Raw genomic sequence first — 22,661 nt, forward strand, 5'->3', positions numbered from 1 at the left:
ACTAACATAACTGATCAACTCCCTTTCCATGTTTTATTTTTTTTTTTTTCATGGAGATAACACATTAAATTACATGACTATTGGTCCTCTCCACTAGTTTCTGGCCGTCAACAGAAGCTAAATATAAAATAGTTAATCAATTCAAACTTTCAGCTAGTTTCCCCTCATTAGGGAGAACACATTTATGGAGCAAGTCTTATCACACTGTAAAATTTCTATGCTACAGTTCTTATATGCTATGGTTAGGAAACATGAATTAAAATTTTAAAAGCAAAAATCCATTACTGAAATTAAAACAGTTTCTTCCCAACTAATATCGAAATGATTAGCTATATAAAATATCAGTGGTTAACATAATATGGAGCTAGTATCGACTGCAAGTACAAAACATGACGTGTTTATTTACAGCATACCATGGAAGAAAACTGGTTTAAGAACAACAATCCAGGAAGTGGAGTGGCAGACGCTTTAGCTGGGGCACCTGCGGAGTAAACAGATGCTGTGCGGCGGCTCGTAGTCGGTGTCCGAGGGTGCAGGCCACCATGAACCGGCTCCAGGAGGACTACGACCCCTACGCAGTAGAAGAGCCTAGCGACGAAGAACCCGCTTTGAGCAGTTCTGAAGATGAAGTGGATGTGCTTTTACATGGAACTCCTGACCAAAAACGAAAACCCATCAGAGAATGTCTTACTGGAGAAAGTGAATCATCTAGTGAAGATGAATTTGAAAAAGAAATGGAAGCCGAATTAAATTCTACCATAAAAAAAATGGAGGACAAGTTATCCTCTCTGGAAACAGGGTCTTCCTCGGGAACTGGAAAAGCTGGAACAGCTCTGACAAAGTACTATGATGATATATATTTTGATTCTGATTCTGAGGATGAAGACAAAACAGCACAGGTGACCAAGAAGAAGAAGAAAAAGCAACACAGGATTCCAACAAATGATGAGTTACTTTGTGATCCTGAAAAAGAGAACAGAGATCAGGCCTGGGTTGATGCACAGAGAAGAGGCTACCATGGTTTTGGAATACAAGGCCACATCAACAACAGCAGCCTGTTCCAAATAGTGATGCTGTCTTGAATTGCCCTGCCTGCATGACCACACTATGTCTTGATTGCCAAAGGCACGAATCCTACAAAACTCAGTATAGAGCAATGTTTGTGATGAATTGTTCTGTCAACAAAGAGGAGGTTCTAAGATACAAAATCCCAGAGAACAGGAAGAAAAGGCGAGGCCCTAAGAAGATGAGGTCCAACCATGAGGATGCTGCAGAGCCAGCAGAGGCACAAGCAGAAGATCTCTACCACCCAGTCATGTGCACCGAATGTTCCACTGAAGTGGCAGTCTATGACAAGGATGAAGTCTTTCATTTTTTCAACGTTTTAGCAAGTCATTCTTAAATAGCTAAGTTGGCATTTAATTGCCCAATACCGTATGTAAGGCAAATATGGACAGTTCTTTTCCTTCTGAGCGGTTATTTGAGGACACATTGTTGATCTTTTTGAAAGAGAATGATTGTCAGCCTTCATCTCTCCACCCCCTTAACATTTTTTTTTTCCCCAGCTCTGATGGGACTCATTATCAATTCCCTTTTTGAGGGACATTTGGAAACTATGGGCCTTTTTATATATTAAAGCTCTTTAGAATTTAAAAAAGAAAAAAAGAACAACAATCCAACAGTCAAAGTTAGTGGAAATTCTGAAATGGGCAACATCCATTTGTGCCATAGATTTAAACACAAACAAACAAACAAAAAACCCCAGCAAACATAAGGTCAGAAGGAGAGTTAAGCAATGGATAGTCCAGGAAAAAAAATCAAAAGGCAAAACTGTACTTCATACAAATGCCAGCAACATCAAATAATAAACATGCTTTTCCATTAAATACTGTTTCTGAGGTATAGAAAAATGAAACAAAACTATGAGAGCATAAGTTCATAAGTTTGGAATATTCACCCTGGAATCAATTTCATCAAACAAAAGAAGTATACTGTACAATGTACTCTGCCAAAACATTTAAAAATTTTTCAGAAAATACTGAATTATTAAAAAAATATAAACACTACAAAAACATTCTTGCTTTGACAAGCAAACATGTAAAGCCACAGAGACGCAACTTTCAAAACACAGTAACTTGAGCTCTGTGCGCTCTGTGTGCAGCGTGACTTCCTGTAAAAAGAAAATACTGTGTATTCTGTGTTTCATGTTTCTGATGCTGACCATTTCTAAAATACTAACAAAATCACCGAGAAAGATGGCATGTTCAAGTACCATGTACATGAATTTTCTACCAAGACAAAATCCCTGAAGTTTCATACCAATACAGACAAAATGACTTAAGGGACTTGAATCACTCAACCAAACTCTAACTGAGCTGTATTTGGTGTTCTTAAAAACAGAAGATACTACACAGATTTCTAACTTAAGAGAGATGTTTGGATTTCATAGGGAAAACACAAAAAGATTTGTTTTTGTGAATGAATGATCAACTGCTTTGTATCTGTTTACAGAGGAAATGAACAAAATCTTTTAACAGGTGAATCAGATTCAAGAATAATAGCCTACTGCCATGTTATCTCAGTGTCTTCTTACACAGGACACTGGATATGACCCAGGCTTATCTCAGTTCATGGGATAATGAACAGTGTCCATGCAGTTAAGGACAGCATTATTCAATGGTGTGTTGGGTAACCAATCTTAAAGACGTCTCAAATCTTATTTCTGTGAGCATCTTTTGATAATAAATCAAACTAAAAATACCACTCAATTTTATTTCCACAATGATTAAACTGGCTACATCAAACAAAACCCAGAATTCTACATGTGATTTAAATCCTGCTTGAGGGGTGCCTGGGTGGCTCAGTGGGTTAAAGCCTCTACCTTCGGCTCAGGTCGTGATTCCCAGAGTCCTGGGATCGAGCCCTGGATCGGGCTCTCCACTTGGCAGGAAGCCTGTTTCCTCCTCTCTCTGCCTGCCTCTCCTGCCTACCTGTGATCTCTGTCAAATAAATACATAAAATCTTAAAAAAAAAACAAAACTAATGCAAATTTTAAAAAAATAGATAAATCCTACTTTAATTTTCTGAGGTAACATAACACAGCAGAAAGAATATGGGACTTAGATGTCAGAAACATGTGTGGGACCCTTGTAAGTCATTTTAACTCCTCTGAGCATCCACTATTTCATATAAAATGAGGTAATAACATCTGACTTCTGGGCCTGCTGTGAGCATTATACAAATCTAAAAGAAAAACATTGAAGAGAGAAATGAGAAGACAGGCTTAATCAGTAACTATTTTTAAAAGGGGGTTGTGGAGTTAAAACCACCTACACCTACCCTAAGCCAAAAAGTTTCTGGAAAGCTTTTTAGCCTCTATTCTTTGCAGGGCTAAAGTGGGAGAGATCACATGCTCTCTAAATCAGGGTAGTGTAAAGATCCAATGGCTTAACAGACGTGAAACAGACATGAAGCAGACATGAAACAGACATGAAACTACAAAAACAACAGATAATGGGAAGAAGACCCAACTTTATTCTCCATAGAAGAGCCAAGCAGGCAAAAATAAATAAAATAAAAAAATTATCATTTCTCATTTCCTGGTATACAGAATGTAATCTTTGTAGAACATACTTCCAACATTAATCATACCTCATATTAATTACTGTGTGATTACCTCCCTCACTGAACTAGCACTTCCTTCAAGACAGGAACATCAGCATTGGTTTTTCCATGGCTAACGTACGTTCAGTCTTAGATGATGCTCAGTCAGTGCCTGCTGAACTGTGGTGTGCTATTATTTACCCTTTCTGGTACGTAAGAATACGTTCAGAAGTAGAAGAATTACCATTTTCCTTCCGTAATCTTGTTATGAACTTCTTAGGAGGAATCTTCTTCTGAGTGGCTATGTTATGGAAGAGGTCTGCTAGGCAGGTAAGAAGGTTCTCCTTCCTAGGTTGGCTCTTGTATGCTAGAACTTTTTCCCAAAATGGATGACAAAAATAAAGTGCTGGAAGAACTGAATTACAGTAGCAGGTATTCCCAAACTAGAATAGGAAAAAAAAAAAAAAAAAAAAACTTGTTAAATATGGGGCAACACATTTTCAAGAGAATGAATTTCCATGTATAGTTAAGAAAACAGAGAGAAGATAGGGAATTTATGGTCCTCATAAATTACAAGGTATCTGAGAGTAGAAATAATTATTCTGTCTGCTAATCTGCCATTTGAACATTAAACGGATGCTCCAGGCATTGGTTTCAGCTTAAAACAGAAGGAAAATATATGCAATAAATTTGGCCTTCATAAAAACTAATTTTAAAAACTATACAGTTTAAACAGTAAGAGTACTTAAAAGGCTTAGACTTCTTTATAATTCTTTTTTCAATTCCCATTGTTAAATTGTAAATATTAAGCATTTCATATATTATACATTTTAAAATATAACTATCAAAAATTCTTTTGAAAAGACACAAAAGTGAGGTTTTCTATCAGATTCTTAAGTGCCATCAAAAAATAAAAACAAAGGGTCCCTGAGTGGCTCAGTTGGTTAAGCGTCTGCCTCCAACTCAGTTCATGATCCCAGGGTTCTACCACTGAGCCCTGCATCAGGCTTCCGTGCTCAGTGGGGAGTGTGCTCCCTCCTCTCCTCCTGACCCTCCCCCCATCTCTCCCCCGCCACCCACCACTCATGTTTGCTCTCTCTCCAATGAATAAATTAAAAAAATCTAAAAAATATTAATAATAAAAAGCAAAATAAAATGAGATCCTCTGAAATGTTAGATTAAAAATTTTCAAGGGCACCTGGGTGGCTCAGTCGGTTAAGTGTCTGCCTTCTGCTCAGGACATGATCCTGGGGCCCCACATTAGGCTCCCTGCCAAGCGGGGAGTCTGTTTCTCCCTCTGCTCCTACCATTTATCCCCCCACACTGTATTCTCTCTCAAGTAAATGAATAAATAAAAATCTTAAAAACAACAACTTTTCAGTATGCTAGCACAACCACCACTGAAATGCTGAGATACCTGCACATCACTCTTGATATATTACAAACAGACTTCAGGTGCATTGAATCCTCCACATGAACCGACTTCTTACCAGCCATGTGTAACTACAGCCTACTGAACTTTAACGTCCTCCTCTTTAATAATGGGGGAAAATAATCCTACCTTAGGAGACAATGACACACAATTTGATCAACATTCATTTTCTTCCTTTTTCCTTCCCACTAACAGACACTGGTTCCCAAAGCGAGCTGACAAAACACCCGTAAGTTGATTGATGAGGACGTGGGGAGACTTTGAAAGTGTAAGAAGAGGGAAGAGGACACTTCTCAAAGCACTACCAGGCAGTGAGGTCACATCCTCACTAACCTAAAAAGCCTAGGCAGAGGAGACTGTTTTAAGGGGCAGTGTCAAGGTGCCTGGGTGGCTCTGACGGTTAAGCACCAGACTCTTGGTTTCTGCTCAGGAGCTGATCTCATCATGGTATCAGGCCACAGCCTGATCGAGCCCCAATTCAGGTTCTGTGCCCAGCGGAGAATCTGCTGGAGATTCTGTCTCCCACTGCCCTACCCAACCCCAACTTGCACACACACTTTCTCTCTAAAAATAAGTATTTTTTTTTTTAAGGGTAATGTCAAACACATCCACAGACATGTACATTTACTTATATTTAAAAACCAGGGAAGATAAATTAAAAACTAATAAAAATGGTTATAGAGAAAGAGGAAGAGTAGAGAGGAATCAAAGTACCTTTTTAAAAATATTTACTTTGCACCGATCTTTTTTTAAACTAAATTAAATCAAAAATATCTCTGAAGAAAAAAAGAAATTCCTAAAGCTGAAAGGAAACAGAGATCAGTGACACCTAAATGTTTATCCAGTCCGTGGGAGAACTACACAAAAAATTGGTTCGAGCAACTTTAAAACATGGAGTTTTTACTATCCATGCATATTGAAATAGTCTAAGAATAAAAAGAAGAAATCTTTTTTTTAATAATTTCTTTTTTTAAGATTTTATTTTATTTATTTGACAGAGATCACAAGTAGGCAGAGAGGCAGGCAGAGAGTAAGAGGGAAGCAGGCTCCCCACTGAGCAGAGAGAGCCCAATGCAGGGCTTGATCCCAGGACCCTGAGATCATGACCTGAGCCAAAGGCAGAGGCTTAAACCCACTAAGCCACCCAGACGCCCCTTAAATTGGAATTTAAAGTATTAGTATAAACTCGTGTTTGTGTGTGTGTGTGTGTGTGTTTTCAACTTCTATCCACTGAAAGGCCTAGCAGCAACAAGTTTCCCTGGCACACAGATTGTATCCTTAAAAACCTTTTTCAACAAAAAGGAACTAGGATGTCTTACAGATATGGCTACACTAGGTCTGGGACAAGAAATATACAAATGTAGATCAGCCTGGAGTATATTTTGTACAGATTCAAGAGCCAAATTTCATTAAAAAGAAATACTGCAATTGATATAAAGCACATTATTCATATAAATATTTATGAACTAATAATGATATTTTATAAAACCTTTCATTAGACTCCATAGATGCTGTAAACTCATATATAAAAGGAGAACATCAAAGTTTTATCTTGTTCCCTCCCTCCCCCCAGCCCCGAGAGCTTGCACATGAGCACGGGGGTAGAGAGTAGGGGCAGAGGGAGAGAGAGAATCCCAAGCAGGCTCCACACCCAGCATGGAGCCAGGCAAGGGGCTTGATCACAGGATCCTGAGATCATGACCTGAGCCAAAATCTAGAGTTGAATGCTTAATTGACTGAGCCACCCAGGTGCCCCTTATCTTGTCTTTTTTATTTGAGAAAGAGAGCATGAGAAGGGGGAGGGTCAGAGGGAGAAGCAGACTCCCCACTGAGCAGGGAGCCTGATGGGGGACTAGATCCTGGGACTCCAGAATCACGACCTGGGCCGAAGGCAGTCGCTTAACCAACTGAGCCACCCAGCTGCCCCTTATCTTGTCTTTCTTGTAAGAACTATAATTCACAGGGAAATAACGAGTTGATGAAGAAGGTCCAGCTTATAGAATAAATCCAGCTAATAAATTCAGAAGAAATGACTACAAATGATGGAGTAGGAAATAATTATCAATGGATACCAAAAGCGTTAGTGGCTGATGGGAACTTGAAAAACTATCTGAAGCCCCAGTGCACTACAAATTAAAAATGAACAGCCAGGACGCCTGGGTGGCTCAGTGGGTTAAGCCACTGCCTTCGGCTCAGGTCATGATCTCGGGGTCCTGGGATCGAGTCCCATATCAGGCTCTCTGCTCAGCAGGGAGCCTGCTTCCTCCTCTCTCTCTCTCTCTCTCTGCCTACTTGTGGTCTCTGTCTGTCAAATAAAATAAATAAAATCTTTAAAAAAAAAAAAATAAAAATGAACAGCCAAACCTTTGTCTCTTGCAGAAATATGTAGCAACTCTTAGGAAGAATTCCTGTCTTAAAAAACAAAAGTACTACATTTTTTTAAACTACTAAATTTCAATCACATGTCTAGACCTATCTACCAATTTACAAGATATTTAAGGAACAGAGAAATGAGTTAAACAAGACCACAAAAAAAAAAAAAAAAAAAAAAAAAGAACAGAACATGAGGCCCAATGAGAATATATGATTTTTACATTCCTATTGCTGGTCAGAGCCAAGAAGTGGTTTCCATAAAAACAAGTGCTTTGAAGGCTTTCTAGGTAAATGCTAAAAGAAGTAGATGAAAAGGAGATGATGCATTGGTAGTACTGATAAATGTAACTCTGGATATACTTTAATAAAGCCTATCCGGGGGCTAAGTACACCTGCAGTAGAATCTACAGTATTACTGAGATTAATTTACCGATTATTCAGTATTAATTAGTCTGAAAAATACCAGTATTTGTATCACAGTCTAATGAAGCTAATGACCAACAAACTACGCCTCTGCCATCGGAGAGAAGATTCACTCTCCATCACTGGACACTTCTGTTAAAGAATAAGCAACAGGGATTTGAATGACTTCCACAGAGCAGGTAAAAGCAAAAGACAGCGTTTCACAGTATATTAGAAAAATTTATAATAAAGGCTGACCATATTATAAAAAAGAAGCAAATGGAATGATAAGCTACGGAACCAGAGGGAGTCTATTCTTTTGTACAGAATGCTGGGAGGTAGACTCCTGCTCATCTTCTGAACATAAGGCAATGAGTAACATTATAATCAGTTCTCTGGGGTCTTCTCTTATGGTCTTGCACTGATCTTCATCAATCCCATTAAAGAAAAATCAAAGCTTGAAACTACTACAATTTCTCCAGAACAAGCAGTAACTTTCGATCTTATTCATAACTCTGAAAATTTGTCTTCAGCTTCCCTGACAGTAACTTTCCTCCAAGTTCCTAAAACCTAAAAATGTATCTCTCTAGTGTGTAGCTTTCATGCAAAAGATTGTCTGCGATGATTTCCCCCACACTCCTGTTTCTGAATGCTCAATTTCCACAAAAGACATTGCTTTAAGGGTTGAAACCTACCCTATGTCTTCTCAGCTTGTTTTGAAGATCAAAGGTATAACCAGGTTCAAAATAAAGGGAAGCAAATTTTTAAAAGCCACCACTCTCCTCAAGGTCTGAGCATTGACTTTTTCAGTTGCTTACTGGACACAATGACATCCTCTACTGCCTTTTGCTCCTGGTTTTAAGATAAATGCCCCCTCCACAAATCTTTATCATAGCCCCATCACTAAGATTATCTTGAACACACATCCCTAATAAATACAAATAAAAATTATATGGTTCATCATATACATGAAAATACACTTTTATAAAATGTAAATTTATATACATAAAAATATACATTACATACAGTCAGCCTTTCAACAGTACAGGAGTTAAGGGTGCTAACCCCTCACATAGCCAAAAATCTGTGTGTAACTTTCACCTTCCCAAAAACTTCACTAATAACAGACTACTGCTTACCAGAAGCCTCACCTATAACAATTAATTAACACACATTTTGTATGTTATGTGTATTATATATAATAAAGTAAGCTAGAGAAAAGAAAATGCTATCAAGAAAATCATAAAAGAAAATACAATACTATACTGTGTACCAACAAAAAAAGCAAACTGCACATAGATGGACCTAGACCGCTCAAACCTGTGTTGTTCAACAGTCAACTGTGTAACAAATGTGACTGAGACAAAGTAAATATGTAAAATTTTTCTTATTTACATTAATTTTGTTTTCACTAAAAATTATTAATATTTAAGTGACAGCAATGAAACAAAGTGCACCGTGTGATAAACTGTGGGCTAAAGATTTTAATATTCGATTGCAGGTCTGAGTTTATGTTCAGTTATTTCTGAATGTGGCTTTAATGGCAATCAAAGATAGATACACAGATGCATAGACAGGTCCAAGGGGGAAAGTTTCCTTTACGGCCTTACTGTATTTTCTAAATTAAATTCTCCATCCTATCTACCAAATATGCTTGAATTCACTGGAGTGATCATCGGCCTTGAAAGCAGCACCGCTCAGCATCGAAGTGAACAGGCTCTGAAAGCAAACTGTCTAGGTCCAAGTATGCTTCTGCTCTCTGACCTCTGGAAACTGCCACGCCACTCTGCTTATCCGCGTCCTCGGATATAAACCGGGTTTGTAACACAGGGCCCACCTCCTAAAATCTTGAAAAGAACTAAACCAATAATCCACCTGCAGCACTAACAACAGATCCCTGGCCTTCATCACGGCACTGTTATTTTTGAAACTATCTTTTTAAGTCATTTGACCATTTTGAAAAATTAGATTAACAGAAATTAAATCGTATCATCTCTAAATCTACCTTGAAATTGTACTAGTTTATAAACATATAAATGAATAAGAGACAGTTACACTGTCAACTCTTTGGTGCTATGGAACCTGAAGTGACATAGGACCACTTCACACATGGATAGAGTGTGGATATTGGTATCAAACATTTAATAAGAATTAATAAGGCTGGGGCCCCTGGGTGGCTCAGTCAATTGAGCATCTGACTATTGATTTCAGTTGGAGTCATGATCTCAAGAGCCCCGGGATGGAGTTCCACATCCGACACCACCCTCCGGACTCCACTCTCCGCGGGCTCCACACTCAGCGGGAAGTCCCTCTCCCTCTGCCACCCCCCCACCCACCTCTCTCCAGCCCCGGTTGGGTGCACACACTCTCTCTCCATAAAATGAATAAAAGAATCTTTAAAAACAAGAATTAGTAAGGCTTCACTCTCATTTTTAGATAAAAATAAACATTAGTGATTCTGTATTTCTTTCCACAGCCCAATCGTTCATCTTACGTATATCATTTGGAGACTACTGGTGTTTCCCACCATTATGTTAACAGTATCGCCTAAAAAGAAAAGTTTTAAAATGTTTAAATGCTCCACTGTCCCCCGTGCTGGAGGCTGGTGACGATGATGCCTATCCTCTTTTAAGGATATGAACATCCCCTTCTAAGGAAAGACCCTCTTCCCCTACTACAGTTTGTTTAGGTGGCCCTGTTTTTGAACACCCTACTCACCAGTCTCACCACAGCCAAGTGGACCAGATCTAAAAGTGTCCTTCCATGTGCTAGTGGAAATGCATTCCTCACCACACACCCCTGAACTCCACTGCCCCACCCTTTCTTACAGAAAATAACTTCTCTACATAAATTCTGCAAGGTTGTCAATCACAAACCCTTTCACAGACCCTGCCATGGGGCTGGACACTTGATCCAATCTCAGCAGAGGACTTGGGACACAACTGTTCTCTCGGATCTAATGTAAACATTCTCTGGGATCTCTGATAATCTAACCCTCAAGTAGCCTATGGCCATCGGGTGGAGAGAAACAAAATGACAATTAATTCAAACAAAAACAGAACCAAGACGTTTGCGTAATCAACTTTATTCTTGAGGATGTCCTTTTATAACCCGCAAATGGAAAGAAAGTTTCATTTTTATTTGTCGCTGTTCTTCACAATGCTCCTGTCCCCTGGACCAATTCGAACCAATGACCACTAGCCATTCAGGTGTAAAAATCCTTTTGTAAGATGGTCTAGGAACTCAACTGTTATTTCGTAACAAAGATCTTAGGGAAAAGCACCTTCCACTATAACCTCACAAATAGATTTGCTGAGGCGACATGTCTGTTGGCTCCTACTGTATTAGAAAATTAATACAGAACCATATCATAAGACAATGAGAAAAGACTATTTAAAAAGGTAGACTGTACAAAAGTAGAAAAGAGATACTGCTAACTGAAATCACCCCTTTTCTATCTACATACAAAAAGAAGTACTCACTAGCTAAAAGATACAAGGGGAAAAAGGCAATCTGGTTCATTGAATCAAAACAATTCATTTTCAAAGAAGTTAGCTGACCCTATAAAGGTGACATTTAAGCAGGATATTCTGCTGCAACAGAAAGCTTTCAAAAGGCTACCGGGCCTACTCAAGATAGTTTCTGAACCCCCACTCCACAGTAGTATTCCTCCTGCTTTCTAATAACATCAGAAATATTAAAGCATTCACAAGAATTAAAACAACAGGAAATCCCCACTCAATGTATTACATAAAGTACAGTGACAGACATCAGAATAGTAAGAAAGAACTGCCATCAAAGCGATCCTTTGTGAAAATGTTCTTCCAAAAAAAGATAACTGCAACTGAAAGTAATGGAAAATAGGTTATACTAACAATATGGAAAGTAACCCCTATGTTGAATTTTCTGCCAGTTAATTAAACTATGGTTATTTTTCTTCTGTCCATTAAAAAAAAATTAAAAAGTCTGATTTTCTAAGTGCCCAAATACATGTACTATTTGCCAAAGGCAAGTGGTAGTGAATGATTGTGCCACTCACAAAAAGTCACAAAAAAAGCCAGTCACAAAAAGCCAGTCACAAAAAGGCTCCAAACAGGCAGTTCTGATAGAAACCCATCTCGGTGTAAGCTTTTTGTTAGAAGCAATTAAAATAAACCTTGAAAATGCATACTTAGCTAAGAGCATACTGATAAAAGAAAGAAAATACATGTGTGCCTCATTTTAACAAAATTCAATTATTGGAAAAGATAAACCAGAGTTCTTAAAACAGTTACATTCCAATGTTGTTTCAACACTAGCTACCTTGTAGACAGGTACAGCGAGGGAAAAAAAAGTCACAACATTACCTCTGAATTAAATAAGCTACCCTCTCCTACCCTCCACCCACAAAGCTCCACCCTTCATTTTTAAGGGACTCCTATAGTGTGATTAACTCCAAAAATTTCTTAAAAAGGAAGAAGGTGCGGGGGCGGGGGACAGAGAAAGAGTGATGATATTTTAAGAGCTGCAAAACAGGACATATACAATAAAGTTAACAGTATAGAAGACAGTCGGAAGGTAGCCGGAAAGTTTAAATCACAGAGTTAAACACTATACTAGTTCTGCTGCATCTACTCTGACCACCAATTAATTTCTCATTATATAATTCAGGTGTTCATCAATCTTTCATAGTTGGAGCGCTGGCTACCTCAGAGATCCCAATTTTTCATAATAACTAGGCACAGAGATCAGAAACTACATTTCTACCCATTAGATGAGTCTCTGGAAGGGATAAAAGACAAAGCTTCCTCTAAAGATCTCTTACTAACTCCACTCCCTCCTGCTTCTCTTAGGTGTTACTCAGTATCAGTTAGTCAGTTTCAGGGAGAAGCACAAATACCACCATTTTAATTTGGAATGATTGATCCATGGAGAATAATAATAAAAATAAAACCTTCTTAGAAATCCTTTTGTTTGTTTTTTTTTCACAGCTGACACAAAGCAATATTCCAGAGAAAAAACAGCATAACAAAAAAATAGACTAATTTCAGAACTCATTTTATAATAAATTTTCTCAAGGATGTTGTTTTAGTTGTTCTGAGTCTATCTACAGAACAAGTTACAGTCAGACACAAAACGGAGAGACTGAAATACTTAAACTGGAGAGGATTAAAGGTAAAACAGCCTTCAATATATAAAACATTCCTCTGCTGAAGAAAATGGGTCCTTCTGAGACACAATTCTAGACACACATCAACGTAAGAACGTGAACCGAATCCGGGTGGGAGCCACAGGGAAGGAGTTCATGGGAGTGGAGCAGCTAGGGTGCTGCCCTTGCCAGAATTGCCAGAATGTACACCAGGCTTCCAATCACCAGACACCTCTGCTCGTAAGCACGGATGCTTCAGACATGAGAAGAGGCCCAGATCGTGTTAAACCAGGGAAATTAAATAGTCATCTCCCCACCTTCCCCACAAAACCCCAATAATATGACAGTAAAAGAAGATATTAAGCAAAAACTCAAAAGGCCAAGAAAAAGGGGGAGGGGTTGAGCTTCCCCTAAAAACACGGTCTGGTCAGAAGTCTTTGAAAAGGACCATTTAGACCCCTAGATGACACTTACCCTTTCTTTCAACTGCAGGTTTAGTCTCCACAGAAGCTGCACAGAAGAATCCGGTTCAAAAGCCCTTAAGGACAGCAGAGGACAGCAGTGAGGCACCAAACAGAAAACAGAGGGCTCAACAAAACCCTGAACTAAGCTACCTCTGACAGAAACTGAAAGTCCCTCAGGACCAAGTAAGAGTCCCAGAGGAAATGCTCCAGCCATTGGAATGGGAGGTGGGGGGATGCAGCCATTTCTAACACCTGCCTGCCAAGGGTCACCCTAGAGGAAACCACAGCAGACAAGCTCCACCCATAGTACTCCAAGTCCCAGAGTCTCACTTGTATGTGTGAATGAAATTTAAGGAAAGTTTCCATTAGAAAAGACGGAGTTTAAAACAGTGGGGGGGGGGGGTGCTCAAAAAATCCAGTAAGCATAAGAAAACCTCACCAACAAAAATTATAAATAATATCTTGGGGGAAAAACCAGAATATTGCCTCCTTCTTCTATACTCGCCTCATGCTCTTCCCTACGCAGATCCTCTACACCACCTACTACGAGTCCATCGCCAAGTGGGGCCCCTCGTTCGGCTACTACTTCTTCAACGTCCTCCTGGTGATGCTGCAGCTGCTGCACGTGTTCTGGTCGTGCCTCATCCTCCGCATGATCTACAGCTTCGTGAAGAAAGGCCGGATGGAGAAGGACGTGCGCAGCGACGTGGAGGAGTCCGATTCGAGCGACGGGGAGGTGGTCCCCGAGCACCTGCCGCTGAAGAACGGCGCGGCTGCCAGGCCTGGGGCGGCCCAACCGACGGCCCTCGGAGCCGGACAGCTGGGCGGCTGGCCAACGGGCACACGCCGGCCACATAGCTCGCAGAGGCCCAGCCTTCAGGGCCGCCCCCAGTGCCCCATAGCTGGGATTTGGCTGGGGGCGGCTGGACTGGTGGCCCTGGGGCCAGCTCTGGAGACTGGGATGGCCCTCCCCCGGGGGGAGGGGAGAGGACTAATGATCTGTCTCCAGCCCCTTCCTTCTGCCTGCCCTGCCCTGCCCTGCCCTTGGGCAACTGGACAGAGCCGGGGAAGGTGGGCAGCAGCGGAGGGCCCAGCTCCAGGCTGAAAGGGGCCCAATAAAACATGAATGGAAAAAAAAAAAAAGATAAAAAAAATTAAGATAACACTCTACGAAATAAAAAGTGCAATGAACTGGACCAAAAAGGGCAATAGTCCAAAATGTAGAATAATATCAGATGATCAAAAAATGGAAGAAAAAGGAGGGAAAACAGAGAATCAATCTGCATTTCAATATGCAACTAAGACTATATGAAAAAAGAACAAAGAGATTACACTGATTGGAAGCAATTATCCAAATACTGGTATCAGAAATATTCTAGAACTGAGGAAAATGAAACATGTCTAAATGGGTTGATAAACAGCCAATAACAGCGGGAGACACGAAGGACCACATCATGGGGCCTTGGGGTCTAAATGGTCCACAACAACAGCGGGAGGCACGAAGACGCATCATGAAATTTCAGAACACTGGCTATCCATTCACATTCTGAAAGGAAAGCCTCCCAGAACATCTTTGTAAGGGACAAAAGCCACACACAGAAGAGATGAAGAATCAGAAGGGCATCAGTCCTGCCGATGTCAACGGAAGCCAGAAGTCCACAGAGTAACCCCCTTACAATTCTAAAGGAAGGTTGTAACTTAGGATCTCCATCTAGTTTTGACAATAACCAAAACATTCTTAAATACACAAGATCTCAAAGTCACCTCCTGTGCACACTCCCTAAAGAAGCTACTACAGGGGGCGCCTGGGTGGCTCAGTGGGTTGGGGCCTCTGCCTTCGGCTTGGGTCATGATCCCAGGGTCCTGGGATCGAGCCCCACGTCGGGCTCTCCGCTCAGCAGGGAGCCTGATTCCCTTCCTCTCTCTCTGCCTGCTTCTCTGCCTACTTGTGCGCTTCGTCTGTCAAATGAATAAATAAAATCTTTAAAAAAAAAAAAAAGAAGAAGAAGAAGCTACTACAGAACACGTTCCACAAAGCAGGGAAAAACCCAAGCAGAAGAGGGGATCCAGGGAAGGAGAGAAGCAAAGGGCTGTCCGGGGTAGCGGTAAAAGGACGCAGAGGCCACACGGCAGGATAACAGGGCTCCAGAGGGATATTAACATTCTGGGGCTGACGCAGTGCAAACTGGTACTGAGGAAGTCTTTTTGCATTTGTTAGTGCTGCTGAAGACTTGAAATAAATGAAAATTAAGGATGAAATTTAATGAAAATGAATAAATGAAAATTAAGGATGTGGAAAAATAAAGCAGTGGTGAATTCCACGCCAGAGAATTGGCAGGGATGGTGCTAGAAGAGGGCTAAGTTTCTGACCTACCGTACAGGAAGTCAGTGAACTGGTTTGTTTTGTTTTTAAGATTTATTTATTTGACAGAGAGACAATGAGAAAGGGAACATAAGCAGGGGGAGTGGGAGAAGGAGAAACAGGCTTCCTGCCAAGCAGGGTGCCTGATTCGGGGCTCGGTCCCAGGACACGGAGATCACAACCTGAGCCAAAGGCAGATGCTTAATGACCCAGGCGCCCCAATGGACTGTTTCTAATAGCAGCATAGGCACGTGATCTAGAACACAGGGGTAGATTCAGGGAAAATGGCCAGGCTCCTCTGGGGAGAGGGCACTGTGGAGTGGGGACTGCTAATTCTGTCACAAGCTTCACACCCATGAGAGGACTCCCAAAGGAAAAGGAAACACCCACACCACTTAAACTGCTTGCTTCAAATCACACAAGAAATCCACCTCACACATCACAATTACATACTAGTGTTTAGTAACACACAGGTGTGTTCAATGGAACTTTCTTTGTCACCCGTATTACTCTCTCTCTCTATAGCATAGAACACTCACCCTGGACCCACCTAATAGTACCCTACAACACAGATTTGTGGTGTGTGCTGATGATTCAGAAAAGAGTTAAAAGTTCTAAAAGAAAGTTCTTCCAAAGTTTTAATAATGCATAATTACTAGAATTACCTCCACAAGCCTGGGGAATGTACCTTTTACTTGTATTTTGCCCTTGTAGATCTATACTAGTTAAACACTGCCGGAAGTTGACAAATAGTTTACAGACACAGGGAGGCATTTACAAAAGGTTATTATACCTGTACATTTGGACCACTTATATTTAGGCATTTAAAGGATTCTCAAAGAATCAAGAGATCATTTGGTGTAAGCCATACAAAATTTAAGTTGTGAAAAATTCTGACACAAAATAGGAAAAATTTAAAAACCATTTTAAAACTCTTATGACCTTGGGCAACTTTGTTTCCCTTTCATTAAAAAGGGAATTTCAAATCAAGTTTCTTGGCCTTAAGCCTAGTGAGGCAAATAAACAATTTTCCTTTAATAAATGATGAGATGCATGCATTATTTTTAAAACTATTTCCAAAGGTACAGGTGAAGACTAAGTATCAATGGGTACTTACATTGACTAATCCAAAATAGTGCTCATTGACTGGAAACTGTTCTGGACCAATCTCTTTCTCTAATGCCGAGGCATTGGCGCCCTTTAAAGCAGAGGTCTTAGTATCTGTAGTATTAAGTTTTCGTAGTTATAGAGGCATTACAGAGAAATCCTTTAAAAACAATGTTCCCTTTGACTCCCTAACATTACTGGAAAATAAAGGATGATAGTGAAGAGTAAAGGATTTTAATAATATGACTAAAAACTAGTTCGCAAGAACTTCCTCAGGAAACCAAAGCATGGATCAAGAAATTCTATTTGTAATGTGTTACTATTTTCTGGGTAATGCATTAAAGACCCTGCTGTACCATGTGCTCTAACAGGAGAGCTGAAAACCAAATATGCAGATATGCAATAACCTAACGATTCTTTGAAGCGATATACCTGAAAATCCCCCCACGGATCCCAAACGACAAGAACGTTGTGTGAAATGGCACTGATGAATGTGCAACTGCCAACCATCCTACTACGCAGCAGAGTCAGAATCATGGAACTAGATTTACATACAAAAACACGACCATTTCACAAAAAGATAATGTTAAAGAAAAAAATGAGATTAACACGTGTATAAAAAATAGGAGATGGCAAATGGGCTGAAGAACAGACATGAAACATACTTGAGTGGGTGCTGAAAGAGAACCGGGACATGGCATTGAGGGTGAGGGATTAAAAAGGGAAAAAATAAAATGAAATGCAACCAAAATACGGCCCTGCGGCCAGACAACAATTGAGTGTCACAGTCTCAGGAATATGACTGACTCAACTCTGTGCACTGGGGTCCCTGAAAAAAAGCGGGGGGAGGCCGGGAGCACGGTGTCCCTGTATGGTGGCACATGCCACTGAGCGGACTCCAAACATAGCCGGAAGGGAATTGACAGCAATACTGAAAACCCAACTCTAGATACGGTTACTTGAAAACTCCCAAGAAAACATACCACCACCTACATAAAACTGATATGGTATGACTCACAAAATACCTGAACACCAGTTAGCAAAGTCACACACGACAACATACACGCTATGCCTCCTCCCAGGCGCTGACTCGAGGCTAACGCTACCGCTGTGCCCAGAAGCCCATCCCTGTTGTTTCCTGACTGAGCTCCGCTCCTGGACTTGGGAAGCCCAACCTCTGTTAGACGACACATCCTCAACTTCCTGATTGCAAGTACTGATTACACAGACCTGGTGGACTGGTGGTCAAATTCTACCAAAACAAGACATTTCCTTTACCATCTTCCTGCCCTCCAGCACTTGTATATAAACACGGCAGTGCTTTTATTTTTTTTTTAATTTAGGACTTATTTTAGGCTTTCTGCAAAACCTTCATATAATCGCTAGTTTACAGATACCATTTATTTCTAATCTGGCCATCCACTGTTCCAGAACAACATCAAATTCAAATATTTCAGCAGCTACAAGATCTACTGAACAAATCTGTCTTGGTGCGAATGTTGGAAGCCCCTCTCCCCATCCCCGCCAGCACAAGTTATCAGGTCATAAATGTTCCTCAAATATGTTGAAAAATATCCATAAGCCCAGATGTTTACCACCTACTCTAAGAACTAATACTAGTTTATTCAAATAAGTATAACCCCTTCCCCACAAAACAGAAGGGCAGGGGAGAAGGCAGGGGAAGGAGGAAAAAGAAGAAAGGTTCTATTACCCAAAATACAACCTTATTACATCTTTTTATGTGGAACAGTAAAATGCCAGTACATGTAACTCAGGAAAGCATTTCTGGCCCTTAGGATGAGCACAGTAACACATGAACATTGTCTCTCCGATGTAATGCCAATCACACACCGCAGACCGGGTATTCTAACCATGCCAGAGGATCCACTTATTCCCGCCCCTCCATCACAGATTTTCATGCCTGCTTAGAAAATCCTCCAGCTGTCCTGCATCCTCAAAGTAAGTCTCACTATGGATCAAGTTATTAGCTTCTCTGCACCTCGGTTTCCTTAACTACAAAAGGAAAATGTCACCAACTACTTCAGAGGATAGCTACAAGGAAAGGAATTTAAACCTCTATAAAAGCATCCAGCGGCGTCCCATAAATATTGGTTCCCTTCTTTGCCTTCCCTTCAAATTCAAGGTGGGGGAAGAAAGCTACTCTCATTAGCCAGTAATGTTAATAAATGTCTGCTCCATGCAACATAGAAGAAAACAAGTCAGAAGAAAAATGAGATAGCTTTAAAAATAATAATAATAATAAGGTATTATTAAAAAAATGGATTTCCTCACCCAGGCCAATTCCACCAAGCGGCTCAGAAGTACAGTCACTGTAGTCTCCAGAGGCTGACAATAAAGCAAAACCACAATCCAATCAGAGATCTGGGAAGAGGAGGCTAAGTGTGATAAAATGGAAACAGCCATACACCATAGCCATTGAACCTTTCTGGATTTATGAAGCTTCATTTGCAAAATAAAAGGGTCCATCTCCTCACTGATTTTCAAAAACCCCAGCCCCCAGGTTATCTGTTGGGTGCTCAAGTAAGCCTTTACCCAAATTAAGGTTTTCACAGCTAAGCCTGTTTAGAAAATTAAGACTAGGTAATTTCCAACTCAACATTCTACCATTAACAATCACTTTTACCAACATTTCTGAGAACATTTACTATACCAGCACAAAACTCCATGGAGGGCCAAGCCAACCAATAATACATGCCAAACAACACAGTTCAGAAGAGAAAGATCAGAGCGACAGATTGAATAGGGGGAGCAAATCCAAATGGAAAGTTCAAAGAGAGAATGGAATTCACTTTACGACAGTTCTAAATTAAAGGACAGCATAGTAACATATACCTTACCATGATAATGATGCTGTATAATGCAGATTCTGTGACTGTGCAGGATAGTCTTTGGGCATGAACTCAAGATCTTCTCTGCAGAAACAATCAGAGTACATATTTCTACCTCTAGCTGAATGCTAACCCCAAATGCAAAGAGGAGACGAAGTAATTCGGTTTCTGATGACTGGTTTTCAACACTAGAGTTTGATATAGCTGGGGAGAAAGGGCCACCAAACCAAATGTTTGCTGTAGAATTTTTAGTATCTTCAAAAGGGTTCTCAATGTCATCCCTTGAGGATGGTGTTGAAGGTTGACAAACCCTATCGTGTCAAATAATGGTCAACCAGCAACCTCAAGGTTTAAACTGAACCTAGAACAAGTCAATATTCAATAATAATGGCTCCGAACAATTCTCCATCCTTACAACACTTGAGAAATATGATCCCACTACAATTAACAGTGGTTTATTGCTTCAGTGTTGCTTTCCCAGAATAAAGGAAAGAAATGTTGGCATGCTCAGATTAGAATTTATGCTCTAAAGCTTTCATAGGTATCAGGATTCTTCTTATTGTATGAGTACATGACACACAGAGAAGGAAGAAGACATTCTTTTCTGATTGTTGTCTCCATTTTTGTAACTTACAGAAAAGATTACTTTAGAGTCAGTACCTACTACTTTATGAATTCATCATAAAGAAGCATGATGTTTCCATGACTCTCCTGATGAGATCAATGAGGTGGATGAATTTTAGTATTAAAAAATTAGTAATTTAAGGGTGCCTGGGTGGCACAGTGGGTTAAAAAGCCTCTGCCTTCGGCTCAGGTCGTGATCCCAGGGTCCTGGGATCGAGCCCGGCATCGGGCTCTCTGCTCCGCAGACAGCCTGCTTCCTCCACTCTCTCTCTCTGCCTGCTTCTCTGCCTGCTTGTGATCAATGTCTTTCATATAAATAAATAAAATTTAAAAAAAAATTAAAATAAAAATTAGTAATTTACTGAGCCGGTGAGAAAATGAGGAATCCACAGAGAACAAAAAACAAAATGATGAGTGAACCCTGCGAGACAGGCCAAATGCCAAAGAGAGATTTTACAGAGAGGGCATGTGTCAACACTAGTGACCTTTTTACTCTTTTCTGACAGCTGAATGAAAGACAGTGCAGGGAAACCTAAAACTTGGGATGACAGGAAGGCCAACAAAAGACTTGAGGGTGACACTAAGATTCTAAAAGGGCTGATCTTCATGTCAGGGGGAGCAAGAAATAATCCTGTACCACAAAAGGCAGCAAGGAAACATGCGTGACATGTGCTTGGCACTGGGGGTGGAAGATAGCTTCAAAAGTTCATAACCCCGGCCGCCCGGGCTCATTCATTCTGCGCCAGGCCTGCCAGACACCTGCGCTCTCCTTCAGCCGCTCGCGGTCGCCGCCAGCATGTCAGGCCCCGCCGCCGAGACCCCGTCCGCCATCCAGATCTTCCGGATCATGCGGCCGGATGATGCCAATGTGGCTGGCAACGTCCACGGCGGGACCATCCTGAAGATGATCGAGGAGGCAGGAGCCATCATCAGCACCCGGCACTGCAACAGCCAGAACGGGGAGCGCTGTGCGGCCGCCCTGGCCCGTGTCGAGCGCACCGACTTCCTGTCCCCCATGTGCATTGGCGAGGTGGCGCACGTCAGCGCGGAGATCACGTACACCTCCAAGCACTCCGTGGAGGTCCAGGTCCACGTGATGTCGGAAAACATCCTCACAGGTACTAAAAAGCTGACCAATAAGGCTACCCTGTGGTATGTGCCCCTGTCACTGAAGAACGTGGACAAGGTCCTGGAGTTGCCTCCAGTTGTGTACTCCCGGCAGGAGCAGGAGGAGGAGGGCCGGAAGCGGTATGAGGCCCACAAGCTGGCGCGCATGGAGACCAAGTGGAGGAACGGGGACATCGTCCAGCCTGTCCTGAACCCAGAGCCCAACACGGTCAGCTACAGCCAGTCCAGCCTGATTCACCTGCTGGGGCCTTCCGACTGCACCTTGCACGGCTTCGTGCACGGAGGTGTCACCATGAAGCTCATGGACGAGGTGGCCGGAATCGTGGCTGCACGTCATTGCAAGACCAACATAGTCACTGCCTCCGTGGACGCCATCAACTTCCACGACAAGATCAGAAAAGGCTGCGTCATCCCCATCTCTGGCCGCATGACCTTCACGGGCAACAAGTCCATGGAGATCGAGGTCCTGGTGGACGCCGACCCCGTGGTGGACAACTCGCAGAAGCGCTACCGGGCGGCCAGTGCCTTCTTCACCTACGTGTCCCTGAGCCAGGAGGGCAAGTCGCTGCCCGTGCCCCAGCTCGTGCCCGAGACCGAGGACGAGAAGAAGCACTTTGAGGAAGGCAAAGGGCGGTACCTGCAGATGAAGGCAAAACGGCAGGGTCAACCAGAGCCCCAGCCCTAGGGGCCGCCCCACGCTGGGCCTGGAGGGGCCCCAGAGTCCAGTCATGTAGAATCCACCCCCTTGGCCAAAAACCCAACCCACACTGAGAGCCGGTGTCGTGTGAAGCGTTCGTCTTGCAGTGTGAACCTGTGCCCTCTCCCGAAAACCTACACACCAAAGCTTTATTTCTATGACTCCGGTGTAAGCGCTCCCGTGTTGTCCCTGCCGCCGAGGCGTCCCTCGGGAAGACGCGCGCACACTACGGCGTGTGTAGAACCCAGCATCACTAATAAAGCTGCTTTTTGGCTGGAAAAAAAAAATTCATAACCCCAAGTTGACCCTCATGAAAGACTGTAACCCAAATCCACACAAGCTGTATGATCTTAAACCAAACCACTCAAGCAGATAGTGTAATTCAAAGAGACCCTGAGTTGATGGTGCCCTCTTCACCTGGCAACCAACAGAATTACAAGTTCACTCTGGGAGCTGAAGTTAATCCACCCCACAAAAAATTCCCACAAATAA

General features: G+C 41.7%; 2 pseudogenes across 2 annotated transcripts; both read left to right on the forward strand.

Moving 5' to 3' along the window:
- The first annotated feature begins 453 nt into the window (after positions 1-453).
- LOC309857744 (E2F-associated phosphoprotein pseudogene) lies at positions 454-1,555 on the forward strand (annotated as a pseudogene). Its single transcript has one exon. The product of its transcript is annotated as an E2F-associated phosphoprotein pseudogene (transcript).
- Positions 1,556-21,067: 19,512 nt separating this feature from the next.
- Positions 21,068-22,439, forward strand: LOC309857747 (cytosolic acyl coenzyme A thioester hydrolase pseudogene; annotated as a pseudogene). Its single transcript has one exon. The product of its transcript is annotated as a cytosolic acyl coenzyme A thioester hydrolase pseudogene (transcript).
- Positions 22,440-22,661: the final 222 nt, after the last annotated feature.

The sequence above is a fragment of the Mustela nivalis genome (genome assembly GCF_964662115.1).
Source record: "Mustela nivalis genome assembly, contig: HAP1_SCAFFOLD_1169, whole genome shotgun sequence".
Taxonomy (NCBI): Eukaryota; Metazoa; Chordata; class Mammalia; order Carnivora; family Mustelidae; genus Mustela; species Mustela nivalis.